This window comes from Teleopsis dalmanni, chromosome 1 (genome assembly GCF_002237135.1).
Source record: "Teleopsis dalmanni isolate 2A chromosome 1, ASM223713v2, whole genome shotgun sequence".
Taxonomy (NCBI): domain Eukaryota; kingdom Metazoa; phylum Arthropoda; class Insecta; order Diptera; family Diopsidae; genus Teleopsis; species Teleopsis dalmanni.
Window position 1 is genome coordinate 62,946,319 of NC_051846.1, and position 7,011 is coordinate 62,953,329.

Below are 7,011 nucleotides of genomic sequence, written 5' to 3' on the forward strand. Positions count from 1 at the left end.
TTTAGTTATTTTAATTTTATTGTAAATTTTTAATATGAACTCTATCGCATATAGCTGAATATATAGCTGTGGTTTATATGTTTTTCTAATTACATCATAGCAAGTGCATCTGCTGTGCAACAAATAACAAAAAAATGTTATAGTCAAGGGATTTCGTGAATGAAGTATTATATATATAGGAATATATACATTCTATATATAATATATATTATATATATATAAAAATATCAATATTTATGTTGAGTGCGAGTTCAAGTAAATTGAGATAAAGTAAATTGAATTTTCTTAGGGATTTTTTGCACTGCACTTAACTTATGTAAATATTTATTTATTTATTGTACTTATTTATTATTTTTGGTTAAAAGTTTCCAAATTTATTTATTTTTTTATTAAAGTTTTCACATTGGCAATACCTAATTTACTTAATTTTTATCTAATTTGCTCTACTCGAAATTCTGTTAAATACCAACATTCGCTGCCATACCGGCATAATTCACTATTTCTCTCAATTTATCATCAATTTACTCGAACTCGCACACAGTTTTAATAGTGTAATGTCATATTACTTCAATTCCGTAAGTTGATTGCCATGAAAAATAAAATAGTCAAATAATTTATTTCTGTAGACCGTAAAGTGAACAATGCTGTAATATTTGCAGAATAAAACAAAGACCATAGTCTTGGCCGTGCATATGTTTGGGATGTAATTTTTTTGAGACATCCAACTGAATCTTCTTTGCTAAAAACCCAGAACTAATTGAAGAGTATAAGTTAGCGAGCTTTTATTGTTCCCATAGGCATATGGCTTGGCATAGTGGTTTTATTTAGTTTTAAAAAACTATGCTTGTAATAAAGCTATCGACAAAATGAATGACACGTCTGGTCCTTAAACTTGACCGCATAACGATTTTAAAATAATATTTGATAACGTTGGAACTTAATCCAACTGAATTTTCTCTGATCCATTTATCCTGTTAGTATGAATATGATACTTACATATTCATTCATGATTCATCCTTCAAATGAATATGAAGGAACAGTCAAGGTGATCATTGGGTAAATTACTTTTGAAGAATGTGCAGCAAATCAACGAAGGCAGCAAATAAAGTGATAGATATAGATCACCTTTTGCCGATGAAAAATGTTTGCAGCTTTTTACGGTTGTTTAAACAATATATTATAGGTATAATAAGGGAACAAGAAATCTGACAGTTTATATAGCTCTGGTGCTTCCCTGGATGCTTCCCCAGCATCCAGTTAATGTTGACTTTGAGACCATTACTTACATATACTTTTATCAACACAGCAATAACAAATGGAAGGCACTTAAGTCATATGCAACTTCCCAGTTATCTTCCCAACTAGACCTTGGGAAATCATCAAAAGAGATCGTGTGAATACTGCAAGGCTGACTGCAGTTCTCTCAGGTCAATGGAGTATAGGAACCCAGGCAGAGAAACTACGCATTGCTCATAATCTTTACTGCAGAAGTTGTGTAAATCTGCAGGAAATAGTGACCATAAAACGCTTTATCTATGATTGCTCACCTTCGGCGTCCAGAAGCTTTTTAGGAAGGTCTTCTTTGACAGCCTATTATACTGTTCTTCGGTAAAGGCGAAAGACATATTTAAATAATCGAAATTCGACGTGATGGATTTAATCTATATTTTTGTATCTAAGAGGTTCTTACGATGAATGTGGTGGGTAAACGGCGAAAAATTGCTAATTGAGGTACATAGAAGTTATCTGATAGCCTACCACTGTAACCAATCTTACGCTAAAGTTTTATGAATATTATAATGAAATGCTTCATAAGTCTGTATATTTGCTTGACTTGGTCCTAAGTCATCATTTACTATTTTAAACCATAAAATGGTTGTGTTGAAATTGGTTCTCCAATAAGAGAACAATCGATCAAAAATATATTATTTGGACTTCTTCAAAAAGTCGGAGAATAGTTGACTCAAATGTATCGAGTTGTTTGTATTGTGCGAAATAACAATGCTTGAATCAAAAAAAAAAATATGGGCGGTAATGTATTTGGCTAATAAACTGTGGACTTGATCGCGTTTTCAATTTATCATAGTGGTTGGTGATAATATCAATTGCTTCGATAAATTCTTAGTGGTCTGAATTTCGTTTAAAAAGTAATTTCGTCTACATAGTGAAATCAAGCAATTTTATTGATTTCCTTTCACTGCATTTTATGCTTACTGTTTACATGAGCAATAAAAGCTTGTTTACATAGATAATAAATAAGCTCCTAAACTAAACACCAAACACTGAAGTAATCAAATTAAAGTAAAATGTAAAAAGTTAGTTTCTATAAATTTTTTTTAAAGTATTCACAAAGACACTTAAGTGTTCAACTGGAAAGTAAACATCATTACTTTTAAAAGCCAGCCGCAAATAAGTCGGCTTAGTTCTGATAAACAATTGATAACGTTAATTAAATGATTACGATGTGAGCATAAGCAATGGTCATAAAATATATCAAATCAAGGACTAATACACTATTTAATCTAGCCCGAAAAAAATGTTTCATAAACGAGTTTAATATGTCCATAAGGGTTAAAACCCAGAACGGACATCAATGAAACTACACTTAAACGGCTTTTATTTTTTAATTTAAGTCGGTATGTATACAATATATCTTCAAAAAAGTTAAAGGATAAACAAAGCTATAAAAAAGTTGCAAGTATACAATTGTAGTAAGAATCATTCAATCCATTATGTAAAAATTTATTTATTTATGGGTAACTTCGAAACATTCTCTTTGAAAGGGTACCCACACATGAGGCTGTCCATTCGCTTTTGGTGTCAGTATTGTTTATTTACAAGTAAAATAAAAAACGCCACTCGGTTAGTCAATTGTGGACTGAAACATTAAAACAACAACAAATTGTATTGCAAGTGATAAAAATTTTTAACACTTTTAAGCGGCAACTTTTAATATTTTCAACACCCAGCGCACAACAAATATACAATACAAATAATGTTATTATTTATTTAAGGTTGAGTCAACAACAATTTCTGAAGAGTTTCTGTAAACACTATAGTAGTGTCAATATACGAACGATATCGAGTATGAATGTGTGTGTGAGTATCTGTGTCTCCGCATATACGGTGAATGCGTAAAATATGTGCGATATCTGCATATTGACTTTCGTATCGTTAAATAATCATTGTGATGTTAAGTCAGAGCTGTTGATGTTTAATGAAAATGTCACTGAGTTTACGTATTTTACACATGCAAGTATTTATTTGGGTGACACTTTAATCTCTCTTCAATTTTCAGAGGTTTTGTGACAGAACTAAAATCCCTTCAATCGGTGCAAGCTTACACATATGTAGCATACCATATGTGACTTTATAGTTATATATTTGTAAGTAAAATTGTTGACAGGTATGAAAATATTAATACTGATTTTTTTTTAATCAATATTAATTAAAATTTTATACAGCAGTTATAATATAATTCATAGATTTTTATTTCCTAAATATACCATTATTATGATATATCATCTGAGATCAAATCGTCGTGTTATATTTAATGTTATTTTTTTAATATCTTTAAAATTTGTTATAATCTCTAATACAAGTTGATTGGACAATCGTTTCTGTAAACTTTCTTCAATAGGAACAAGTTACTAACATATTTATTTTGTATTAGCCTTAAATTGGTCCTAAGAATTTAAGATCAAAATCTCATTTCGAGTTTAAAAGAAATACGAGCCTTAAAAAGACGGAAATCATAAGAAAACACCTCTTATTTTTTTAACCAAATTTCTGAAAAATCTGAAAATAGCTCTCAGAAAGGAACATTTTTAGAATACTTCTATTTCTATTTAGTAAGTTCAGTTTACACCTACAAAAGCCGACTATTCACAATGGATGTGTAATTAGCAGTAAACATAAACACAGTATTTTACTGCCAAATTTTTAACACTTCTCCATATTGCTTATATTTGGTAAATGCTTTTAATGTTTTTAATATTTTATTTTTCCTCTATACGTCCATAACTTACAGTGACGAAAATTTCTAAGAGAAATTACCTCAAATCAATCCAATCAATTTCAGGTTTATTTCCCACATAACCCAAAAACCTACATACATCTTATATCAATTGTACCTAGTTCATTTATTTCTATTGGCTATCTTGAAACTCAGCCTTCTCTTAACTAAACTAATATATGAAGTTTTATAAATTGGTCATGTTGACAATAGGAATTATAAGTCACAAGTTTTAAGTATTTTGCTTGAAACAATCCGAACAATTATTCCTAACATGATTAGGTAATAAGTGGATAATTCTAGTGCATATTGTTATGCCTTTCCTTAAGGAACACCTAACATCACTTTTATATTATAATCATATTATACACAATGCAATCGTTTAACTACTTGGCGTAATTTACAATACTTAGAGTTTATAGCAAGCTTTTTAAATCCAGTCATCTTACTATAATTACTAAAGTCAGGCTATGCTAGTCTATGGTTTTATTATTGCAATGAGCCTGAGATATTGGCGGAAGCATTTTAATTTACATGCTGCGTAGGATAGAAAACTTATTCAAAAAAATTGTTGACTTCATATGTGAGAAACAGAGGTTCCAGAAACGCTATTCTCTCTCTCTCTTTCTCATGACCTCAACGCAAATCATAAAAATAAATCTTGATGGACCCTACTGGTCTAGTATCTACCACTTTAGTGATTAGGGAACCATTTGTAGTAGACTTTATAGTAAAATTAAACTATGTTTGCGTTAAAGTATGGTGCGTACATAAACACGTAGATCCCAGAGATGTACAACTGAATGACAATGGCTCGTAATTAGAATCGGTTTTAAGGATCGCTCTACATTTAAACGGTATAATTATTTTATGAAGTCATTAACTTAGAATCAGATTATGTTAAAGATTATAACTTTAACTCCAACTAATTTGAATTGCAAATTTTGTTCAATAAAACTTCTTTTATTCAATTTTTAATTTATGAGCGTCGTCATGAGATGAGTGACTTAGCTAATTTGTTTTTATTTTCGCAGACCAAATGACATATCTTTAATGATTTTATCACGTAAGTGCCATAAAATATTTTAATTTCTTAGTTTTAAGTTTCATTTTTTTCCATTTCCACAATTCCTCAACTGGAGAGTGAAGAGTGATTCCATTACAACTGCAGCTCACTTCCACTCCAACAATTCAAGCCTTGCCGCAGTAATTCATTGTCTAATCTAAGCAAACATTTTAATTACGAATTCACTTGAGCGTTGTAGTTTCTTTGAATGGTGGCGGTACTTAAGTTCACTCCATTTAAGTAAAGCATTTTTAAATTAAGTAATTTACTTAACAATTTTATTTGTTTGCGGTTTCATGGTGGGTAATTATAAAACAATTGTCATGACATCTTGTGCAGCTGTCAGTGACAAATAAAAATAGTTTTGACAAACGAAGTCGACACTGAATTTTTACGCTTTTTTCAGAGCTTCCGACAAATGATTTAGTGTCGCTTTTATGACATTCGCTGGAAAAACATTTATGATATTTTTACAACTGCAACAAGTAAAAAAAAAAAACAAAGTAATAGTTTTAGTACGCTTCTGATCTTATCTGGAAAAAAAATTTCGAACATATTTTTTATATCAAAATATTTGGGTCAACATTTTTTTCTGGGATACTTTGGTGGGCACATTCGTTCAAATATACTCGTATATGACTATTTGCGCAATATTTTTCTAATAACAAATATAAAAATACATATTGGTATGTGTAGGTATGTGTGTGAAAATGTAATTTCAAAACTAATTTGGCACAAGATAAAAAAAGATAAAAAGTCTGTAAACCTGTCGTCATAATTGCATATTTACAGCACTTGAAAGCGCACCTTTGATCGATCATCGAAGACGTAAAAAGCCATTCAAAAACGGCAAAATCAATGCTCGCTGCGCAGTATGGCGCACATCTTCTGTGTTCTCTTATGTACCAAAATGTGCCACAAAGCGCAAAAGATGCTATCTACAAGATACGCCGTACAGATAATACGAAAATAGACATGCGACTGACATAAAAGAGTTTAGAATTAAAGCATTCAAGTGTTTCTTTGAATTTCATGCGCGAATTCTGCTAAAGAAACTGGCATAATTGCAGCAGCATCCACAATGCGATCAGACCTAAGTGACGCAGCCCTTTGCGATCGAACCATTCAATAGGCATTTATGTGCTTGCATTGAACTCGATTTCCGCTCTTTAATATTTTTCTTTTATGTTCAATTGAGAAAAGTACAAATAAAGATGAAAACAACAAAATAATAAAAAATAATGAATAATAAAAAAGCATGAAAAAGAACAAATATCAGGCAAAGATGCTTATGGATCATGCTGGTTTGCAAGTCACGATACGATTTTCTAAAACAAATTCTTATTCTATGTCAAATGCTTAAAACTAAAATTTTCAGTAACTTATAGATTTAGATTATCGTACATATATTTAATATAATTATTATATAAATTAATTATATTTAGATAGTTGGATTATAAAGTTCTTTGCCTGATATATAAGTAACGCCTTTTAAAAGAATACAGGCTGCTTTTCAAAGTACCAATGCACATAAGATATTTGTCAACATTTAATATACATAATTCGAACATTTGTGAACAATTGGTATGATTTATATAAAACATTGCAAAATAAAAGAGTTGATTTCGTTAAACAGTAACTTTGGTATAAATATATATATATAGTATAAATATATGTACTTTAGTATAAAGTAGGAGAATACTGTAAAGGTGCTGGGAGAAACTTTAGCCAAAAAGAATTACGCACAAAAAAATCAAAAGAATTGCCATATTGATAAATACTAATATAGAATTAGTAATCTCACAAAACAGATCTACTATCAACGACTTTCCTAAAGAGTTTTGCCGTAGGAAAGCAGGTCATAGTAAATGATTCCCTACCAATCCCATTAAACATACATAAAAACGTTCCTGGCCGTCAATCCTGGCTT

The 7,011-nt window shown here is 30.3% G+C and overlaps 1 protein-coding gene across 1 annotated transcript in view; it reads right to left on the reverse strand.

Moving 5' to 3' along the window:
* The window catches only part of LOC119682658 (tetratricopeptide repeat protein 27-like), a 22,980-nt gene that overhangs the window by 2,236 nt on the left and 13,733 nt on the right, over positions 1-7,011 (reverse strand). The gene's annotated exons all lie outside the window — the stretch shown is intronic.